The sequence below is a fragment of the Chiloscyllium plagiosum genome, unplaced genomic scaffold, assembly GCF_037043375.1.
Source record: "Chiloscyllium plagiosum isolate Xiang-an unplaced genomic scaffold, Cpla_swu_hap1 HiC_scaffold_39, whole genome shotgun sequence".
NCBI classification, from domain to species: domain Eukaryota; kingdom Metazoa; phylum Chordata; class Chondrichthyes; order Orectolobiformes; family Hemiscylliidae; genus Chiloscyllium; species Chiloscyllium plagiosum.
In genome coordinates this window covers 76,247,117-76,271,593 of record NW_028270177.1, presented here as the reverse complement: position 1 = coordinate 76,271,593, position 24,477 = coordinate 76,247,117, and the positions used below count along the sequence as shown (strand labels likewise).

Below are 24,477 nucleotides of genomic sequence, written 5' to 3'. Positions count from 1 at the left end.
TTCAACTCTGGTGAGAACTGACAACTCTACCTATGTATCTCATGATTGTATAGACTTCAATCAATTCTTCCCCCAGCAACCGCCACTCCACAAAAAAACAGCCTGAGTTTTTTCTCGCCTCTCAAATCCAGGCAGCATCCTGGTAAATGCCTTCTGTACCCTCTCCAAATCCTCCATATCCTTCCTGTAATGTGGCGAACAGAAGTGAATACAATACTTTAAGTATGCCTTAACCAAAGTCTTATGATGTTGCAACATGATATCCTGATTCTTGTAACCAGTTCCCTGACCAATAAAGGCAAGCATGCCATTTGCCTTCCTTACCACACTATCTACTTGCATGGACACTTTCAGGGAGCCATGGTCTTGAATGCCAAGATCCCTTTGAACAACAAAGTTGTTCAAGGTCCAGCCATTAACTATCTACTTTTCCTTAACATTTGAGCTCCCAAACTGCGACACCTCACACTTGTATGGATTAAGCTTTATCTTTAATTTCTCTGCCCATAGCTGCAGTTTATCTTTTTCCTGCTGCATTCTTTGACAACCTTCTACATTATTCACAACTGCACTGAACTTTGTATCATCTGCAAGCTTATTAACTCACCTAATTAGATTTTAATCCATGTCACTTCTATATATTTGTATTGTAACCAGAAGGGTTCCAGTGCAGATCCCTGTGGGAAAAAGACAGAAAATGAGGGAAATGCACAATTCTTGAATAAATGAGGTTTTTTTCAATGACATAACAATTCTGATGAATAATCTCTGAAGTTGTGATTTTTGTTTTCAAATTAACCCAATACTTTAATTCTCAGTCTACTGATCTTAATGAATATCCAGTACAAACTGCTTTTTGGTGTAGACCTGATTTTTTTTTATTGTAGTATTGGCAGTAATAATCAATGGATTAAATTATGATGTGCATCACACCATTCTCCCCGTGTCTGCGTGGGTTTCCTCCAGGTGCTCCGGTTTCCTCCCACAGTCCAAAGATGTGCAGGTCAGGTGAATTGGCCATGCTAAATCGCCCGTAGTGTTCGATAAGGGGCAGATGTAGGAGTATGGGTGGGTTGCGCTTCGGCGGGGCGGTGTGGACTTGTAGGGCCGAAGGGCCTGTTTCCACACTGTAAGTAATGTAATCTAATCTAATTTAATTGTCATTTCAATTCTTACGCCATCATGAGATTCTCATTTTAGTTGAATCCATTATTTTTTAATGCAAGTGTCGTAATGAAATATTAATATTATTTTCAGGTCAACACACCTGCAATTAACCAACGTTTTCTCACGCAACACTCATAGCAACTATCTTATTCTCTTTCATTTGAATTCTCATATTAATGGATGGATTATTAATCAGCCTTATCAATTAAGAGATGGCTAATTACTTTTCACTTCAATATTTCAGTTTTTTTCTGATAAACTGCACAATTACATTGCAATAAGGATTTTCTTATCAACCTTAAATTTGGTTTCAGCCAATTTAAAACTAATTATTGCTAATGTCTAACTGGTAATCATTGTTTAAATGCAATATATCCAGCTGTCGATGTGGAACAATGGCTCAATACATCAACTGACAAACAATATTGCACTCTACACTCTCTTAATCTTAGCAAAATAATTTTCAGTGCGGAAGCTTAGTTGGATTGAATTGGCTGTGAGCAAAAATACATTCTGAGGAAGGGTCACTGGACCCAAAGTATTAATACTGAATGCTTCCCACAGATGCTGCCAGACCTGCTGAGTTGGTTTCCAGCAATTACTGATTTTGTTTCTGAGTTCCAGCATCCACAGTTTTTTGCATTCTTGTACTGCTTGTATTTCACTTCAATGCTAACATTCTATATTTCTGATTATTACAAAAGAGCTAACCATTTTTTTACATTAAACATTAGTTAAATTTCATGTGTTTCTTGTGTACACAAACCAGAATTAACAAATGTTTGATCTATTCTTTTACAATAAATCTTGAATTCTTAGAAATCACAATTTTGAGAAACTGAGGGAAGTTGTCTTTCGCTGAGTAGTCACATTGAATGACCAATGCTTTATTTCCAAATCATGTGCTTTACAAAGCAGTTTAATTTTAATTTATGTATGTGAATAACTGCTCAAACATATGGAATTATTTGATTATCATGAAACTTATATTTATTTAAGATCATTGTCGCTTCGTTCCATCATTATTAGAAATTACTAATTCTTTTTATCCATTACACGCTGGAACTGTCTAATACAATCCTAGTCCAATTATCACAATAAATATCTGAGCAGATTTCCCTGAGAGTAACCACAGTAAGTATGTGATTATAGTCCTGCCCTTCCTGCATGGGAACATTATGGAGGGCTCGGGTAATATCTGTACTAATAGACCAGGAGGCAGGCGTTCAATTCCTACCTTAAACAGAGATGTGTCAAAGCACCTCAGAGTTGATTAGAAAATATCTAAGTGTCAATTGAATTACTTTTCAATCCAACATTTTCTCAACTTGTATCTGTTGTTCATTATAATGATCTCAATATCTTGAATTTATTTGCTTCAGGTCACTGATTAAAGTGTGAATGTTATTAAGGTGAGGGGGAAAGTTTTAAAAGGGATCTGAGGGGCAACTATTTTCACAACGCGTGTTTGGCATTTTGAGATGAGCTGTGAGAGGAAAGGCAGCGGCTGGTACAATTACAACATCTAAAAGACATTTGGACAGTTACATGGATAGAAAACATCCAGAGCGATATGGAATTAAATTAATTCAACTGTGTTTCCATGGTTAAAATAAAAATTGATATTCACAATGATTGAGAGTTTGTACACTGCAATATATTCACATCAGTTCACGTACTGAGCTATTATTGCACATTTACACTCCTTACTGAACTGAACAATAATTACATATTAGCAACACATAGATTTTTGAAAATGTATCAGTGCACTTCAAAGAAGGAGATATTTAATGTTACTATGTGACTGTGCAATGTGTAGACATGAACAGCAATCATTGCAGTGAAAAGTAATTACAGTTCTCTGAATGTATAAGGCTGAGATTGCTGTGATTATTCAAATGAACAAAAGTCAGTTTTCAAAGCGGGTTGGATGCAAAATCATTGGTTCCACTGTGGGATAGTGGACCTGAAAACAATAGCATTGCTGCAATGGAGTAAATGAAACAATGGATTAAATTAAAATATGGATCTGACTATACACGTTAGAAAGACAAACAAATTATTTTGTAATTATTATAAGGATAATGAATTCATAATAAATGTTGCAATCTGAACAAATAAGTTGACTCAATATTTTAAAAGCACTTTGCTCTGATGTTGATAAGACATCATTAAGATCGGTAAACTGAAGACTAAAATATAACACCTAGATTGATGGATTGAGGACAATAAATGAGCCATTCAGTAATTATTGAAAAGAAATGACTTTTGCTCAAAAATGCAGACAATACAGAAGTAATGTATTTCATTCAATTAGCTTACATGTAGAAACGTATGTTTTTAATTTATTTAATTTTATCCTGATCGATATTCAAACATTTGTGTCTGAATTAGGAAGAAAATAAGGAGATAATGAAAGTGAATATCAGAGTGACCACAAGATACAGTCCATGACATTTGATAGAAAAAGGAATTTGCATAATTTTGTAATTATTGAACGTTGATAAATAATTAACTTCTCAGGTACTGAAACAGTCCAACAGCAAGAACTACAAAATCTGGACAATATCCAGGTTTGGGCTGACAAGGGGCAAGTAACATACATGCCACACAGATGCAGGCTGCGACCATCACATATAAGAAATGACCTAACCACCATCACTTGACATTCAATGCTGTTACCATCACTGAACACCCACTATCAACACTATCCTGGTGATAATCATTGATCAGAAACTGAATTGGTCTCACCACATAAACACAGTGGCTACAAGAGTAATTCAACTCCTGGCTCCTGAAAGCCTGCCCAACAGCTACCAGGCACAATTCAGGAGTGTGATGGAATACTCCCCACTTGCCTGGATGAGTGCAGCCCTAACAACACTCAAGGAACCCCTGGCCTCTTCCATCTCGAAGGACAAGGCCAACAGCTATATGGAAAGACAACTACCTTCAAGTTCCCCTCCAAGGTACTAACCCACCCTGACTTGGGAATATATCGCCATTCCTTCACTGTCGGTGGGTGAATATCCTGGAAATCCCCACCCCAATGGCATCGTGGGTCATCCCATAGCAGCTAGACTGCAGCGGTTCAAGAACACAGCTCACTGCCAATTTCTCAAGGGTAACTAGGGATGGGCAATAAATGCTGGGCCCAGCCAGTGACAACCAAATCACATCAAATAAATATTAAAATAATGTCTGCAAGATCAAAACAGCTCCAACTCTGTCCTAGCTGCAATCTCTGCCTCTTCTTATTGACAAAGATAAAAGGTTACCCTGCTCAACTTTCTCATCATTACAGTATTCACCCCAGCCTTCTCCTATACCAACCAGCAGCATTTCCATCACCAGCAGCAACTCCACTTAAAATATTTTGTCAGTAACTTTTCATTAACTGGTTACTTCAACTACAATGCAATCTCTACAAACAGACCAAGTACCTTTTAGGCGACAACAAATTTTGTAACAACTCTTCTTCATCTCTCTCTGCCATTCTTTTTGGTTATATGAGGTAGGGAGGGATGGGATCACCACAGTGATGTAAGATATATGTAATACAGTGAGACAGGAAAGGTAGTATTGCTCACGTTGACTCTTAGACCCCACAGAGTGGAACAACACAATCACTGCATAATAAACACAACACAACATTTCAACTCGGCATGACAGTAATAAAATGTGGATCGGTTGAACCAGCTGGAACTGTTTCAGCTGGAGTTTGTGAGAGTGAGGGATGACATGACTGAAGTGTCTAAGATCTTGAATGGTTTGGTAAGGAGGACGTGGAAAAGATGTTTCCTCTTGTGGGTCATACGTGAACTCGAGAGAACTGCTTTAAAATTAGATTCACCCTTTCAGGACAGAGATGAGGAGATTTATTTCCTCACAAAGGGCTGTGCAACTTTGGAACTCTCTGCCCCAGAAGGTGGGCTCAATGAATATTTTTAAGACACAGGTTGATAGATTCTTGCTAAGGGACGTTGGGGGAAGATGGAACACAAATCACTAACAGACCAAGCCTGGCCTTACTGAATGATGGAGTGGACTTGAGGGGCTGAATGGTCACCTCCTGCTTCTTTCTCACATGACCCAGGACTAAGAGCTTTGTTGAAACTTCATTCACTGGATGTAGGTGCCACTGGCTATGGGCAGCATTTATTACCCAGAGGGCAGGTAAGAGTCAACCATATTGCTGTGGGTCAGGGGTCACATGTAGACTAGATCAGGTAAGGATGGCAGCTTCCTTCGCTAAAGGACATCAGTGACCGAAATGGATTTTTCCTGACAATCGAGAATAATTTCATCAATAGAATCATAATTCTAGATGATTATTAAATTCAAACTCCTGAAACTGACTGACCATGTGGCTGTCAGTGAATCCAATACAAGTGAATAGAAACATTGCTCAGAGTCTGGTTCTGGAACATTCAACACAACCAGGAAATGGAAAGTGAATAATTAGCTGAAAACAAGGCCACTGCTCTGATAGGAACAAAATCATTCAATGTTCAGTTATTGACCATTATTGACTCACAGAATATTCTAACCTGCAGAATCACAGTAAAAGGGAAAAGTAAACAACATTCTTGGCAAAGACATAATGAACCAACTGCTTGTATAAAACAGCTCTGAACAAATGGGCTGAATCCTCCACAAACTGACAAACCAGATTTGTAGATAGAGATTGGAATTCTTTAGAAAAAACCCCTTCCCTGTTGATGGTGTGTGCTAGAAACCATTCTCAGAGTGATCTGCCACTTATTTCCTTTGAAGAGAATCTGTTTCCCCTCACAAAAGGAGGTGTGTTGCTCACTTACAGACTGACTTACAGACAAAGGAAACCTGATCTGACACTCGCAGGTTAATTAAGCTATGAGTGACAGTCCACTGCACACAACAAGAGCTCAGACCACAACAGATTCTAGTGAAACCAACAATGCAATGAAAAAGGCGAATTGCTCTTTATAATCATGCAGCCTTTCTCAATCAAATAATCCCAGTCAACTTCTCAACATTTTAAAACTATTAATATCAATGAATATATATTTATTTCCATTCCTAATTTCCTCCAAAAAATGCATCTGATTATTCTCTTCAAAATATATTTTAAATGGTGAATTCCAAATCACAATTCATTTCCAATTATTCTTAGAGCAAAACAACTTGCAAACTAAAATAGTTTTCATGTCAATAATGACACTGGAAACTTTGTTATGTAGTTTAACCGTATGTCCAAATTATGTTTTGGTTCATTATTGTAGTGAAGCTAAAATTAAAGTCTATTTATTTTCTCTGATATCCTTCCATTACTTTATTCCCTAATAATAATGCATGACGTAATGGGTGACAAGCATTAAAATAAAATCGAATTTTCAATGCAAGAACTGATACAAATAATCACATATTATTCAGTTCATTCATTGTCGTTGATTATCAGAGTTATTTTCATTGTATGATCACGTTAAATTCACTTAAATAATCACAGTACAATTTTCACCTCTATAGATAAGTGAAGTGAATGTCAAATTATTAAAATTTCAAGTCAAACCAAATTCACATTTTGTTCTGTTTTATTCCAGGAATGATGGAATATATTACATTATTATGAGAAACAGGAACAAGTGGTGGCTCTCAGATGTGAAGCCTTAAATCCAAAGGGCCAGGTGGTAGTTACAGTGGGGGAGGTACCTCGTCTCTCTCTCTCCTCAGAAAGCAGTGAGGATGGTGACACTGGCAGGAACGGGTTAGATTACAAAGCGCCTACGTATGGACAGAGGGACGGCAATGGGTGGGATGACCCACCGCCCTGTAAGACCCAGAAGGCCGTGTCTATAGCATCGCTGGGCATCAAAGCTCAAACTTGGACAGACAGGAGGGGGGGGGGGGGCAACCAAGGGAACTGACAGAAACTAAACCTGAACCGTCCACCCGCTGAACGGCAGATGTTGGTGAATGAACACCCAGCCTGATAGAGAAATGGTAATAATGGGCCTTATTGGGACAATATGGATGAATTAGTAGAGGTACACAGTCTCACCGAAGATGATGTATGGGCCCTCCCTCGGGCCAAGATGCCCTGAAGTGTACAACAGAAACTGTCCCTGCAATGAGAGGATGGGGTGCAAGCCGGTTCCTCCCAGAGTACAGCCGATCAGTGTCTCCAGGCATTTACAGATATTGCAGGGACACACTGGGGACGGGACAGGCTGAATGGGCGAAAATAACCTTGGTGACTCAGGGGCCCAAGGATAATATCGAGGATTATACAGAGAGGAAGCCTGAGGTGTGTGAGGACCACGGGGGATTACCAAACCCCAACCTGTAATGATGAAATAGGTTTGATGTTTATAAAAGATGACATGGGATTCTATTTAACTGTAATTATAAACATGGGATTCCCAGTGGGCGATAATTCTAACCACACTCTGAATTGCGTCATGAGAGCTGAGGCAAATGCAGAAACACAGGGGAATAGCTGCAGTACAGGGAGGGTAATCAGACCCACAATGTTACAAGGGAAGCAGGAAAGGGCACATAGACAAGGAACGTAGGCACAGAGATGGAGATAGGTGTTCATATTGTGAGTGGCCTGTGTTCACCTTAGTATATGCATAGCCCATGAATATTCATTGACGCGCTGTTGAAGGGCCAAAACTGCATGATTCTAACACCGGAGCATCTTTGTCAGTTACCGATAAGGATTTACCCCTCACCCCTTCAATCACTAAAATGAGAGCAATCGGAGAGGAAACATAGGAAGCTGGATGAAGCAAACCTGCCCCGATGTAGACCGGGAGTATGACAAAACGTATCCAGATATGGAGGTGTGAAACTCAAGAAGGGACCTTCTGGGAGTTGCTCCTATTTATTCTAAAATGGCAACTATTGACATCAACACCCGAATTTAAACATGGGGATGCTCCGGCCAGGACTGGGACAGAAAGAAAAGGAGAGGCAACCTCTCCGGAGTAGCTACATTGCAGGGAAACTGGGACAGTCAAAGAATTTGGTGGGTTATAGCTCGGACGAACTCAGCAGTGTGCGTAACTCAAACAGGAAAGTGGGTTGTTGTCTATCAACCCTGTAGAGATCGAGGGCCCTCTCACTCCCCACACAAACAGGATCTCATCAAAACTGGGGATGAGGGGGCAATAATTGTGAGAGTGACAGATTGACAGAAGCTGGAAATAGTCTGGCTCCATACCTGTGGACATTGAATGGCAGATGAAAGTGGTGTTTACTGACTGAGGAGAACAGGCGACCAGGATACTATTACCTCAGGGATCCTGCAATATTCCAGTATATCCCACCGATGTGTGTTTGATGGATTTAGTCACACTGATCTTACCAACACCTCATCACCTCAAACAGTGACAAAGAACATATCCAGATATTATACAGAGTATTGGATCAGGTTAGCCAGGCTAGGCTTAAAATTAACGCACAGAGAGTGCAACTGGGAAGGTAGGGAGAGACGGAACTGGGACATCATATTGGGGAGATCAAATCAGGAAGGGAGAGGGAACAGTCCCAGCGGGAACAAAAACTATGATTATAAAACTATCCACCCACACACCGTAAAGGCGTCAGACAAACTTTAGGATTGCTTAATTATTGTGGGAATTTTGTGAGGAATTATCCAGAAATAGAGAACCATCACGAGCCCTGGCAGAAGCGCGGACATTAACCAGGGGTGAGGGAGGCAAAATGCACACAGTCAGCATGCCTTTGGTATAGTTCATGACTGGGCTCGGTGAAGGTATATCACCCTGTCTGGGGGCCACATTGAGCATGAAGAACAGGTCAGAGAGTTAGTGGAAGCAGCTAACTTTCCCAGTGAAGCAGCAATAATGAAGATTAGAGCTCACAGGAAAGTAGAAACCCCACACCAACGGGGGAGTTGGTGAGCATGGGTGAGCATACTTACTGAAACAGAGCAGACATTTGAGGAGGATGCAGTGGCAGTAGCTATAGAAGCAAGAAAGGAAAGTTTAAAGACATTTCCAGAAACAGTCCTACAGCAGGAGAAACAGAAATGGGAAAAGGGTGGGGCAGTAATAGGACATAGGATGATCCAGCAGTGCCACTGTATAAGACAAATATTATGAAAAACATATCATGGCTGGCCCATATTGAGCAGGATAAAATGCAATATCGGATGATCAACTACAGGGGTGCTCTGGAACAAGAAGGTTTTGTCAAAGGGGTGTAGTCTGTACACAGTGTGAGCCAGGGAAAACAATCAGGATAAAATGGAGGAAACAGCAGGGACCCAGGGGCCCACGAGAACAATTACAGATGGATTTTACGTACACCCCCATCCCAATCCCAGGGAAGGAAATCCTGCTGGGTCTTAATAAACAGGTTTACTCAGTGGGCGGGAGAATTCCCCTGCAGATTCTGACCAACGGACACATGTTCCAGGAAACGAAGTTAAGCAGCTCTGTGGCCTGTTTGGTACTGAGCAGAAATCCCATCTCACATACCACCCCCAGAGCTCAGGGACAGCAGAAGGAATGAAGAAGACACTGAAAGACAGAGACAGGCAGGGATGGGTTAGTGTACTCCCCACAATCCTAATGAAACTGATGTCAGCCCCAGCAAAGGGAACTGAGCAATCCCCCTTTGAATTAGTGACCGGATGGACTATGCAGCTGCCAGAGGGTATGGTAATGGGAGGGCAGGAGATGTACAATGGCAAGGATAGGGTGAAACAATTTGTGAAAGAACTGACAAAGCATCTGCATGAGCTGAGAGGGGAAGTTGCAGACGGACAGAGAATCAGAGACTGGGAAAGGGAGCTCATAAACATCCGAGCTGACATCCCGAACCCAGGAGATCGGGTCAGGGGGGAAATATTAGTGGAACGTATGGAAGCAACACATCAAAATGCTGGACTTGGCTGGGGGAGCCATAGAATTCCAGAGAGGGAACTCTTCCATCATGCATTAGTAAGGAGCTCTGAATAAACATTGGTCGTGCTGCTCAGCACAGAACTCAGGCTCCTCTTTGATACTTCTCCCAGCAACAGAGTGCAGGGGTATGTTACCGGCTGGAGGTCTGTGACCAGTGCCTCTGTTCCACAAGGGTCAGAGCTGGGACATCTGTGTTTGTAATACATATAAATTATTAACCTGAAAATGTAAACGATTTAATTAGCAAGTTTGTAGATGGCAAAAAAGTGAAGAAGTTGTGAATCGTAAAGAATGTTGTCAAAGGAAACATCAAGGACGCGATCAGTTGGAAGGTTATGCGGAGAAATTGCAGATAAGTTTGAATTCAGACAAGTGTGACGTGATGCGTTTTGGGCGGCTCATTGTAAGAGGAATGTATACACTAAAAGGAAGTGCCCTGAGCAGCATTGATATACAGAGGTGCAAGTTCACAGCTCCCTGAATGTGGTGAAGGAGGTGGATGGCAGGCTTGCCTTCTTCTGCCAGGGGACTAAATATAAAACTGTCATCAGGCCACCTTTGCAGTATTGTGTGCTGTTTTGAGCACCGCATTCTAAGAAGAATGTGGAGGCTATGGAGAGGGTGGAAATGGGTTTACCAGGATGTTGCCTGGATTGGGAGAGGTTGGAAAATCTTGGATTGTTGTCTTTGGAAAGTCAGTGGCTGTGGAGTGATCGGAGAGGCACAGACAGAGTGAATAATCTGAATCGTTTTCCAAGTGGAAATTACCAATTCCACAGGCCATAGATTTAAGGGGAGAGGGGGCAAGTTTAAAGGAAATCAAAACCGAAAGAACAGCAGATGCTGTAAACCAGAAAGAAAAACAGAAGTTTCTGAAAAAGCTCATCAGTTCTAGCAGCATCTGTGAAGAGAAATTAGTTAACATTTCTGATGAAGGGGGACCAGACCCGAAACATTAACTGATTTTTCTTCACAGATGCTGCATGACCTGCTGAGCATTCCCAACAACATCTTTGCAAGTTAAAAGGAAGTTGTGTCAGACAAGTTTCTTATGCAGGAGAAGGTCAGTGACTAGAATGTACTTGCCTGAGAGATGGTAAAAACAAAAACAATCACAATGTTTAAGAGGCATTTGGACAGACAGATAAGCAGGCATGGGTTGGTAGGGATATGGATCATATACAGCCAGATGGAATCAATTTGGAATGGCATCATGATCCAAACAGACATGGTGGGCCGATTATTCCGGTGCTGTGCTGTTCTGTTTTCCAGGGGGTAGAATGTGTGGAGCGAGAGATAATATTTTGAGTATAATATCTCTTCTTTAGAACACACAGTAAGTTGATGCTTTTTGACAGAAGCAATGTAGAAAGGGAATATATATTTGAGTGGCACAGACATAGAGAGCAGGACAGCAGGAATGCGGGACAATGTGTACAAATCATTAAAGGAGAGAGAACATTAAGTGTTTTGAGTAAACGTATAGGATGCTGGGCTTCATTAATAGAGGGAATGATAACATACTCATGCAAAAGATGCTGACCGTTGACAAAGTTCTAGTTAGGTCACAGTCAATCATTGCATCCAGATTCCTGGTCAGGATGAGGAAGTTAAAATACCACAGAGGGGCCTGTTCCATACTTTGCTTCTCTTTCAGGATGCATTGGCGACTCAAGGGTTAAACATTCTCCTACCAAAGGTCTTACTGCCGTATTGTAAGAGTACAAGGCCTGTACTCTTACAATACAGACTGAACACCTCAGTCGGAGTGATTAGATTAGATTACTTACAGATTAGATTAGATTACTTACAGTGTGGAAACAGGCCCTTCGGCCCAACAAGTCCACACCGACCCGCCGAAGCGTATCCCACCCAGACCCATTCCCCTACATTTATCCCTTCACCTAACACTATGGGCAATTTAGCATGGCCAATTCGCCTAACCTGCACATTTTTTGGATTGTGGGAGGAAACCGGAGCACCCGAAGGAAACCCACGCAGACACGGGGAGAATGTGCAAACTCCACACAGTCAGTCGCCTGAGGAGGGAATTGAACCCGGGTCTCTGGCGCTGTGAGGCAACAGTGCTAACCACTGTGCCACCGTGCCGCCCACAAAGGTGGACTGTATCTTCGAAATAGAACCTCTTGCAGCCACACATGTGGATTCTCCCGTTACCCCAGACAGAGGAATATGCTCTTTCCAGACAAGACTGACAGTCCTGGGCACAGCCCTGTTAAACTGCCTCCCGCTCCCATTGTCTTACCTCCCCTCCATATGAGCTTAGGTAAGTGAATCCCACATTTACTGAAGGAAGAACCCTTCTGCCTTAATCTCTTCCCGTCAACACATAATCATGAACAATACGATAATCAGTTTCTGTAATCCATCACACATTATCACAGGACATTGGCATTCATCAAGCTTTGTAAATTCATAATTACCAGCTTTAAACTATGTAATGGCAATCGCCCATGTGACTGATATGCCTTTGTCTAATTCTTATTAAATACACTGTCTCTGTGGGTAAGGCAGAGATTCGTGAAGATGAGTCTGTACAAGTAGACACTCGGCTACTTTAGAGATGGTTCGAAATTCTTGCCAGCTGTCTGATAATAAAGCTACTGCTGTTGTACAGAAAACTTGTGTCGTCTGGATTTGTGGAACAAAACAGACATTAACAAGGAAGGATATGAGTGATCTTCAGGGTGTGGAGTACAGACTTACTGGAGTGGTTCACTGATGAAGAAAATGCAGTCACTGGATTGATTTGAAGAAATTGCTATTTTATTTGAAATAAACAAGTTAAATATATTTTTGATAAAGCTGTATAAGATTATAACAGACCTAGATATAGCAGACAAAAATATCTGTATTTGATAGGTGATGGCACAAGAATTAAGACCAGATATGAGGTTTTGAGACAATGGGAGATGAGTAAGTGTCTCTGCTGACTGTATTGGCTGGAAATATGCAGAACATGCTGCCTATTACAGTGGTGCAAGCGGAGAAGATGAATGATTGATAAAAACAATTATATCAGATCTGAGGGAAATAAAATCGCAGAGTTTGGGGTACGGATGGGGAATGAGAATGTTGGATTTTGCTACAGAGAGCCAGCTTGGATTTGATGGCCATCTTTCTGTGCTATAATGCATTTTATTTGGACTTGCTTAACTTGCTCTGGTCACCGATTAAGTTGTCATAAATCTGCTCAGTGTTCCTACTCAGACCAACACAGGCTGTCCCTCTACAGCAAGAGATAATGTTTACTGCTTTATACTGGATTCTGGGCGTGGTGGGGGGTGTGGGGGGAGGGTGTAACGGTGTGTGTAACAGTTTGCAAGCATTTATCTGAAATGGCAAAACACAAGTGCAGCCAGACTAGGGACAGACTCTGGAAATGTGGGGAATACATCCCATCTGGAAACTGGCCAAACCAGTCAGACTGAGGAGAAGCTGTTCACCTGTTCTGTGTGTGTGTGTGTGTGTGTGTGTGGAGGAGGGGGGGGGGGTGTAGGGATTCACTCAGGCATCCATCCTGCTGAGACACCAGTCAATTTACTCATAACCACAAGTTGAAGGATTTATTTTCTCTTGTTCACACCAAGTAATGAACAATGGTTTTGGCAGTTCATACAGTTTTGCATATAGAGAACTTAGCTTTGGAAATGTTCACAACATCGTTGAACGTGTACAGATTCACATTGGGTAGAGACTTATATTTTCCTTTGTTCATTCACAGGAGGAGGGTGTCGCTGGCACGGCAGCATTTACTGCCCATCCCTAATTGCCCAGAGGGCAGGTAAGAGTCGACCATATTGCTGTGGGTCTGAAGTCACAATGTAGGCCAGACCAGGTAAGGATGGCAGCCTCCTTCCTGAAAGGGCATTATTGATCCAGATGGGTTTTTCTGACAAGCGATTAATGGTCAACATTAGATTCTTAAATTCCAGAGTTTTTTTAATTGAATTCAAATTCCCCCAAGTGCTGCAGTAGGCTTTGAACCCAGGTCTTCAGAACTTTATCTGGGGCTTTGGATTAACTGTCTAGTGACAATACCACGAGGCCAATCCTTCCCCACATCGCTGTCCACAGAGTGAACAGCGGTTTTCTGGTTCATCAGAACAGGGTAATTACACATACGTTTGCTCAATGATTGCAAGAGTTGGATGTTGATGGGCTATTGACATCCATCTCTGAACCATGTGTTCTGGGGTTTGTTTCTATTGTCTTGTTATCTTTTGGGGATAAAAACAGTTTCAATTAGCTTTCTATTAAATGCATGGCAATCAAGTCGATCCCATAACTCTCAGGCAGATTAGTTTCTTTTGAAGGGCTCTCCATCTCCCCAACCTCCTCTACCCTCACATCCAACAGTACAATAATCTCACAGAGTCTCTTTGTGACTATGAATGAGACAATCTGATCAGCTGCTTCTTTCCCGACTGCTATGTCAAGTTGGCTCTTAATCTCCCCTTGCTGCAGTTGTGATCCTGCATCATTGCACAGTGATGCTCGCATTTCATTTCTTGGTCTATCAGTGTTCATAATACTGCATGTAGCTTCTTGCATATACGGCTTACAGTGCAAGAGTTCAGCTCTTTCCTTCCACCAACAGCAGTAGAATTGTACTCCAACAAAACTTACAGAATCACTACCCAGCATATTCCCCAACTTGCCTCTTACCATCAAACCAGAGAATCAATCCTTATTCAACTGAGAGAATTCAGGAGGGCATGTCAGTAACAGCAGCATGAATACATAAAAATGAGGTGTTAACCTGATGAAGTTCCCAAAGAGGACTACTTGTGTGCCGAACAGCATAAGCAGCAAGTGATAGACAGAGTGAAGCAATCTGGGAAACAACAGAACAGATCTTAGATCTGCAGTCCAACCACATCCAGTTGTGAATGAAGTCAGAGCACAGCTGGAGCTCTGAGGACAGTTCTCTTCAAGATATTAACCAACAAGAATGTCAGACTGGATTAATCATCATAAAACTCAAATCCTTTTGATATTCATATATTTACAATCAGTGTACAATTCACCAAATGTAGCTGAAGGTAAAGATAATCTTCAAGTGATTGTAACAGTGGAGACATCTGAATACTTGATCAGCAAATTAAAGCCTGTTGTGTTTAGATAGTAATAATTTTAAAGAGATTTTAAAAAGTAAGGTGACTTGAGTATAATGGAAGAAGTTGATTGGTGTGTAGCTGATAATCTTGTTTTAATCTGAAGTTAATTTAGGGTTAGTTAACAAATAAACACATGGTAGGGAATTCCAGCCCCATGGAGTGCACATCCAGTTCCATGTGGGAAAGCCAGGACACTTCTTGTATCAGCGACAACCACAAGAACACGGAGGTGACATGGGAAATGTCAGGAACACTCGTTTGACCACAGTTAAAGTACTGCACACATTTCTGATCTCCATATTCTAGGGTTGATGTGATCACACCAGAGAGGGTACACAGGAGACTGATCAGAATGCTTCTACAATTGGAAAATTTCTGCTCTGAGGAAAGGTTGGATAGGCTGGGGATGTTTACTGAGGAAGATGAGCTGAGATATAATTGAAGTGACAAAATGCTGAGGAATCCAGATCAAGTGGATAGGAAGGAGCTATTTATAACAGAGAGGTCGGTAACTGGAGGTTTTAGATTGAAACTAATTCTCAGAAAGGTCGGGGGAAGAATTCATTTCACTCGGAGATGGTGGGAGACAGGTGGCAGAGGCAGGAACCAGCATCACATTAGAATAAAAGGACATGGATGTAACTGAAATGCTGGAACATGCAGGGCAATGGACTAAAGTCTGCAGAATGGGATCAATGTGATTTATTTGACATTTCCCTAGAATATTAAACTCCAGTAAAATTTCAGAATTTATGAGCATCATCAGACTTGAACTCTAAATGTCGGAATAAATTTATCAGAAATTTGCAGCACAGATATAGGCCACTTGGCCCATCCTGTATGTGTTGGCTGTAATAGAATTACCCAGGCTTTACAGTATTCTGTCCTCATCATTCAGAGCAATAACTTCAGACTGCGTACTCTGCCCTCCATGTTGTTATAATCTGTTTTTTTTTCAATGTATTTCTTTGATAGCTGCTCACCTTGTTTCCTGGTTTCTTTCCCAGCCCTAACTCCATTCCCCGTGGCCTTGAGGGACTACCATTTCTGCAATTTAATCTCTCCTGCCTTCCCCCATGTGACAGACTGTCTTTTTGTCCTTGTCTCATCCACACCTTACTCACAACCTGTTACATTTCTGATGGTTCCCAGACCGCTGTAACTTTCACTGTGTCCCCTTGGGTCAATGGCACGAGTTTTGAATTCTCTTCCTCCAGAGATAATTGGAAATCTTTCTGGTTGCAGTTTCCCCCAGATTTTATTTTTAAAAAGAGCATTTATGTCAGATTGAAGTATTCGTGAACCTTCATCCGCAATTCTGCCCATTTGGATGTAATCTGTGACCCTCCCACAGATGTGCAGGTTTGCTCTATTGGTCGTGCTAACATGGCCTGTAGTGTGCAGGTTCAGCGGGTTGGGTTAGCCATGGTAAATGTGGGGTTATGGCGGTAGGGTGGGAAAGCAGGTCATTGCAGGCTCGATAGATAGAATAGCCTCTTTCTGCACCTGCGGGATTCTGTGACTCTAAATAGTTGTGATTGTCATCACGTTTTCCTAACGGCAGGTTCATTCAGCTCAGGTAGACATGCTGCCTTTGTGTTTCTGTTGGTTCTCACTCAATCCTTTCCTTCTGTTTTACAGCAATTTCACACTGTACGTGAGGATGAGAATGAATTTGTAAATAGAAATACACCAACCGAAACCCGCATAGGTCAGGAACTGTTTCTGCTGCTGGCATCACTCACAAGGAACAGAAAAATTATAAAGGATTCGTCACAAATCTTACAGGAACATAGAGGTTATAATCACGAGGAAAGGCTTAACAACTCAAAATGTTTTTCTCAAGAAAAGAGGAGGCTGAGGGACAACCTGGCATAAGTACGAAGCTTTGTTTTTGAGGGTTCAGAGATTTGAGGTTGGGTCTGAAGCATGGTTCATTGCCCCAAGTCAAAGTTGCGATCTAGATGTGTATCTTTCTTTTGTATTTCTGTCTGGGTTAACAATCAGATGGGTAGGTCAGTGTCTGAGTGTTTTCCCAAATCCCTGATTGAATTGGCCTCCTCAACAATCTCAGGTGCCTCACCACTCACTGGGTCATGGAGAAACTCTGCCGTTACAACGAGAATGGTCTTTGCTGTCATCTCTCCTCGTGCTTCCGCCTAATCCCAACTTCCCTTCATTAAATCCCAGCTGCCTCTAGCTCACCCACATGGACATGCTGAAGAGCATGACAGGAGAATGGATTGAAACCGAGAGTTCAATAGCCAGAATGAAAGAGGAAGAAGGAAATAAACTGGGTTTGTGGATCCCAGGGGATACAGACTCCAGGCTGAGTCCTTTGTGGGCATTCCCGCAGTAATACGAGACAGAATTCCATGATGAGAGTTAAACCCGGGTGGCAATACAGAGAGCCATTGAACATTAGCAGGTGTACCTCAAACACAGGAAGTTTGTTCAGTCAGTAACAGTGTATTAGACATGTAGGTGAAGTGAACAGTGAGGGGAAATGTTGCCAAAAGCTGCAGATGGACAACTTTCATTGGAACAGGAGGAGGCCATTCAGCCCTTCAACCCTGCTCTGCCATTCAATGGATCATGGCTGATTTGTGGCCTAACTTGCAATTTTCAAAACCCTCCAAACTCATCAATAAACTCCTCTGCAACAGACAAGATGAATATGAAAAACTAACCATCTGCGAATGCTGGGAAATCAGAAACAAAAACAGACATTGCTGGAAAAATTCAACAGATCTGGCAGCATCTGTGGAGAGTGGAACAGGTTCTGGTGTGAGGGGAATGAGATTGTCAATAGCAACTAAGAAAACAGGAGGACATGCTCAATCAGAATAAAACCCATTTTGGTCTTGCACTTTTAATTCAACTGCAAAAATTATTCATTATTATTTCCGAAATAGCATAATAGACCAGAAATCAACTCTTCATGTCATTGGGCCTGGGAAACTATTAATTCTGACCCTGACCAGCCAACATGTGAATCCAGACCCTGAATAATGTGGTTGACTCTGAACCATTTCCTGGGCAGTCAGAATGGATGACAAATGCTGCCCCAGTAAGTGATGCTGTGATCCCACGAACAAACAAAACAAATCCAATCGCTGTGGTTCCTTGTGAACTCGCTGTTATTTCATCAAGCTGGATATCTGAGTGAATTGCTTCCTACACTCAGAGCAAGCGAATGGCCTCTCCCCAGTCTGTATTCACAGGAGTACAGTGAGGCTGGATGGTGTCCTGAACCCAATCCTACAGTGAGAGCACCTGAATGGTCTCGCACTGGTCTCCTGTGACAGGAAGAGTTGATATTCACCATCCCGGGGGATACTGGGTCAAGATACCTCCAAGAGGGATCCAGTGAGAGTTGATTGGGACAAACTGTTCGCATGCATGGTAGAATCAATAATGATGAGGCACCAATGTAAAGGGATGGACATAGGAAGCGCATGTGACATGAGACAAAACAATTTCATGCAGAGAAAGTTTATGGTCAGGAATGCACTACCAAATAGTGTGGTGGAGTCAGGTACAATGAAGAGAATCGAATTGAACAGTTATTGGAAGAGGACGAATGGGAAGGTTTATGGGGTTAAGGTAAAGAATGGCATTCAGTGAGGTGATGAGCCAATCAGCCTCCTTTTGTCCTTCTGTGAACATTTAATTCTGAACCCTCTGAGGAAATATCAGAGCAGGGATTGTGAAGGGGTCAGATTGAATGATGGTCTCGGTGAACAAAAGTGAGACACAGACACAGAGGGGTGTTGGGATGGATTGAATCAAATGTTATCAATTTGCATTGCCCCCAACACTACAGCTGTTACAAATGGGAGTGATCAAGAGAGTAGAATTAGAGCAGCAAATACATCTTAAACATTTATACAGCTAAAGAGGATGCTGGGTAAAGATACCACAGTTAGTGCTGACTTCATTCCAGATACACCAGCCAGGGAGCACATCCTTCCTGTATCTGTCCTATCGAGCTCTTGAAGAATTTTGTTCATTTCAAGTATTTCTTAGACACTTCAGAGAAGACAGTTTCATGCTCTTCAGGGCAATGCTGTCGTCAGAATGCAAGTCACTGGTGCATGTAACTGGCTGCTTCATGGATTGGAACTGGCAATTGAGACTGTAAGGTTACTGTATAAAATATCTTCAATTGTATTGCCAGATTGCCAGACACATGAGGGGCTTTAAGAAAAAAACACAACTTAAGGGCATTGAGTGTCAGAGCACATCCTGTTGTGGGACATCCTGTTCAGGTCCAATTTATTGATAACTGTTAGAATTGACCTGCACTGGCTCCGTAGAAGTGGTCAGAGCATTATAACTGTCATTGGAGCAGGTAATAAATTTCTCATTACGTTTAAATGATAGAATAGGTGTGGGTTCTTCTGGCAAAGTGTGCAAAATTATTCAAAATGGTCCTAATTTACATTCAGAAACAAATGAGAGAAAGGCACATTACTGAGGTCATTGCATTAGTCCAAATTTAGAAGTTCAGGAGAACTGAAGGGAGAGCTGGTGTTGGGAGATGTAATAATGATAGGGAAAAATTGTTTTACAGACAGAGAGAGTTCCCAGATGGGAAACTCAGCTTTAATATCACATCAACTGCAGAGTCATCCAATTCCGCAGGTCCTGATCCTTATTGTTAATAAGGAAGGGGAAAGCAGCATTCCCAGCCCAAAGAAATCATTCCCATGTTTCGCATGTGGTCGAATATTTAACTGGTCATGTGATCTGGGAAGACACCATTATGACGGGACCAGGGCGAGGGTATGCAAACATGAGGATTGGGGGAAGGAAATTACCTACCCCTCCCAGTAGACACTCACCGACACACTCACACAATGGAGAGGCCGCTCACCTGCCTCATGTACGGGAAAGGGTTTACTCGATCTTACAATCTGCTGAGGCACCAGAGATGGCACAGTGGATTTAAATCCTACACCTGCTCAACGTGTGAGAAAGCATTCATTCAAATCTCCCATCTGCGGTGGCATCAATGCATTCCCATCGGGGAGAGGTCATTCACCTGCTCAGTGTGTGGGAAAGAATTCACTCAGTGACCTGCTGAAACACCAGCGAGCTCATTCTGGGGAAAGGCCATTCACTTGCTCCCAGTGTATCACCTGCTGAGTCCCCAGTGAGCCTACACAGGGGAGAGGCCATTCAGATGCTCAGTGTATGAGAAGGGATTCATTGATTTATCCCACCCCCTGAGACCCCAGTGAGCCCACACAGGGGGAGAGGCCATTCAGATGGATGTGTGTGAGAGAGGATTCAGTGATTCATCCTGCCCCCTGAGACCCCAGTGAGCCCACAGAGGGGGAGAGGCCATTCAAATGCTCAGTGTGTGGCAAGGGATTCAGTGATTCATCCCACTCCCTGAGACCCCAGCGGGTTCACATTGGGTATGAAGTGTTCACCTCTTTGTGTGACAAGGGATTTGTTGAGTCTTCAAGACAACTGAAAGTCCAGTAAGTGGTCACCCACCTGCTCCGTGTGGGATAGAGTTCACACATCACTGCAGGACTCTGATTCTGACGTTACTGTTCATCAGGGTCAGGAGTGGACCTTGTTCATGATGACACTGTTGGAGTATTGATGTTGCGGTTGTTAATCACATTAATTGGGCCGGTGTTGACAGAATTTATATTGCCACTTTCTGAACCTCAGGGTGTCTCTCTGGGAAGTAAGTCTCCACAAACAACAATGTGACAATAAGCAATGATAATCTGTTTTGATTTAAATTATGATCATAGCACTGCTGCTTCACAGAACCACGTACAAGGTTGGAGACCAGCCTTGGTCAATGTGGAGTTCCCACATTCTCCCCATGATAATGTGGTCCCCTCCAGGTGCTCTGGTTTCCTCCCACAGCCCAAAGACAGCACCCGAGCTACAAATCTTCTCACAAACTTTGAATTCTATTCTATGATTGAGGATAAAGGCTACGCAGCAGGGTGTCCTTGGAAAAAGGATGCTGTGGTGTGTATCAATACTCTCGATGCCTTCAGATAGAGGTGGGCACCACAGAGGATACAGTGCTTTATCTCCACCACTGCCCCCTCATCCCCAACTCTACTTTGATTTAGTCCCTTCTCACTCTGTCACTTGTAATGGTTTGCTTTGCTCGTCATGGGCCTTGTTTATAAATATTCAATTGGTTACACGGGTGGTTTACTGCGGGTGATTAACCAAAAGCAAAATGATGCAATGATGATTTTGATGATGGGAAGGTTGCTCAGCTGTGTGTGCTAACACGTCTGGGTAGGAGAAAGGGGGGAGAAAGAACGCTTCACAGCTCACAGAACGAGAACTGAAAAGCAGTTAAATCAAACCAAAGGTTCAGACAGGGAGGGAATATTTCCCTGGAGCCTGAGTAACTGGAAAGTGATGGTGTCCGGGAATAGACATGATTTTGTTCTAAAGGGCACTTGAAATTTTAAAAACTGTTATGTTCAGATAGTTTCAATTCTTTTACTTTTATTTATTGTGGAATAATCTTTAACACAAGGTTTGCAAATTTGTTTTTTTAATGTAAAAGACAATAGTTAAATAAAATCCATCAAACCAACTCTCACTAAAAACTGATGTGGACGTGCAATCTCCTGGAGAATCCCTGCCCTGCTGACTTCTTCCTACCCGGGATCCATGACTATATACATACCTTGGAGATAGCAGCAGGAGGAGACCATTTAGCCTTTCAATCCTGCTCCACCATTCAATGGGAAACAGCTGATCATCCAGCTCAGTCTCCTGTTCCTGCTGTGCTCCAATCCCCTTTCATGACTTTACCTCGAAGAACTATATCTAAGTCCTCCTTTGGTTTCACTGCCTTTTGTTCCAGTGACGTTGCTGTGTTGCTGTGTAGGTGGAGGCAGGGGTAATGTAATGGTGCTGCCTCCTGGAGGATGCACTCAGCGTCCCTCATTATCCTGCAGTAACATCAACTGGGTTTCAGCAACACGAGAAATAAACCATTTCCAGGATATGGGCATCACTGGCTCAGCCAGCATTTGTTCCCCATCTCTAGTTACCCTTGAGAAGATGGTAGTGAGCTGCTGTCTGGTACCATTCACAGTCCATTTGGTGCAGAAGACCGACAATGCTGGGAGGAGAGTGTTGCAGGATTTTGGCCGAGTGACTCTCTATCTTTGCTTCTTCAAATGTTGTTTAACTTAATCATGATCTGCACTTGATTTTGAGATTTCAGTCTGCAATCTTCACCATCTAGCACCCTGAATAAAGGAATATGTACAGATTAGAAATTCAGAACAGACAATTCCTGTTTCTCTGGAATATCTTTTTCCCTTTTCTTCCCTCAAAGCTGTAACCCTCCAGCCCACTTACTCTCTCCGACCATTCTGATTCTGCTACCCCCTAATGTACACCCTCCACATTCTCATGGAGTTGCTGATAAACAGATCCATGCCACCACTTCCCGTCCCTGGTTAGACTCTGCACCCTTCCTTTCCCTTCAGTTGCTGCAAGTCAATAATGTAACAGCAGAATGAAACAAAAGGAAACAGACAGGGAGATGGCAGATCCTGAACAGAAGAGGAACCTTCAGTCTGGGAGAATGGGTCAGATCATTCTTTGTTTCCCATTAGTTGATTCCCACCATTACAATGAATTGGGGATGGAGAGTGGTCCTACATGGGAGTAGTGACACTTTGACCCCCTCCTCCAAAAGATCAATACTATGAGCAGATACATTCCTCCTCCAGCCAATCACAGTGTGAAAAACTTTCCGCAAAGTATATTCACCCAAAGCACATGCTCCAAAACCCGCCCACATTCTGTATATGTACATTGCCAGGTTTCCCCACACATGTGTGGTCCCTGCCTCAGGGATTGTGGGAGTTGTAGTCCCCATGAAGCCACTGGAGCCCTGTCTCTGGAAAGTTAATGAATAGTGTGGACTGGAGGGTGTTGTGTATCGGATCCCCATTCAGACACACAGAACAGATGGACTGTCACTGGGTTTTACTGAGACATCTGCTTCCACAACCTGATTTTCTGATGTAGGGAATATAGATTCAGCCAACTGGGGCGTGGGGTGGTTAATAGGAGGAGCAGATTTTAAGCAGAGGTGGCTCAATGCTTAGTATTACTGACTCACAGCGTCAGGGACAAGGATTTGATTCAGCCTTAGGCAACTGTGTGGAGTTCACACGTTCTCCCCGTGTCTGTGCGGGTTTCCTCTGGGTGCTCCAGTATCATCCCACAGTCCAAAGATGTGCATGTTAAGTGGATTGGTTATGCGAAATTCCCAGTGTCCATGTCTGTGCAGGTTAAGCCATTAACCATGGGAAATACAGGGAAAGGGTGAGTCTGAATGGGATGCTCATCATAGGGTTGGTGTGGACTCCATGGGTGATTACCCTGTTTCTGCACTGTAGAGATTCTATTCCATTCTCATGAAGGAGAATGCACTTACCTCAATGTGCTGTGAATCTGTGGAATGCCCTATTCAAAATGCGGTGAATGCCAGGACAATGAGCAAATTTACTGAAGAGATACAGATGTTGAATTTGCAATGAGATGAAGGGTGAGAGAGGGAGCAAGTGGGAAATTCCAGCTGAGACCGATGTGAGCTCAATCATCACCGTATAAAATGGTGGAGCTGGTTCGAAGGGCTGCATTGCCTTTTCTGTGTCCAGGGCTTATCTTCTTACGGTAATAACTGGAAAGCTGAACCCAAAACTCACCACCTTCACCAAAGGAGATATTTGGAAAAAGCAGGATAGTCAGGTGGATTAGCGTTCCAAACTTAGATAGTGAGGAAGCATGTGGGAGATAATGATTTTACATTTTTAAACTGAGCTGAGTTAAAAATCACACAACAGACAGATTATAGTCCAACAGGTTTAATTGGATCATGACGAAGGAGCAACGCTCCGAAATCTAGTGTGCTTCCAATGAAACCTGAGGGACTATAACCTGGTGTTGTGAGTTTTTAACTTTGTACACCCCAGTCCAACACCGGCATCTCCAAATCATGTAAACTGAGGGGAGACAGTGATGTATGGTTTTAGACTGTATAGTACACTCACACCATCCAGAATACTCTGTTTTGGATATCTAACCTGTACTTTATTACAAAGCCAAGGTCTCTGACGATGAAAACAAAAACACCCAGGTAACATCCCCTCACTTCGTAATCTGATAAAAGACTTGTGATAAGTATGGTTGAATTTAGAATGCAGTTGGAAAGCGGGAAAATTAAATCC

General features: G+C 42.5%; 1 long non-coding RNA gene across 2 annotated transcripts in view; it reads right to left on the bottom strand.

Moving 5' to 3' along the window:
- Positions 1–22,161: 22,161 nt before the first annotated feature.
- The window catches only part of LOC148138774 (uncharacterized), a 38,071-nt gene continuing 35,755 nt past the window's right edge, over positions 22,162–24,477 (bottom strand). For both annotated transcript variants that reach the window (XR_015753779.1, XR_015753778.1), the window contains exon 4: positions 22,162–22,482. This is a non-coding gene — a long non-coding RNA (uncharacterized LOC148138774). The remainder of the gene's footprint in view (positions 22,483–24,477) is intronic.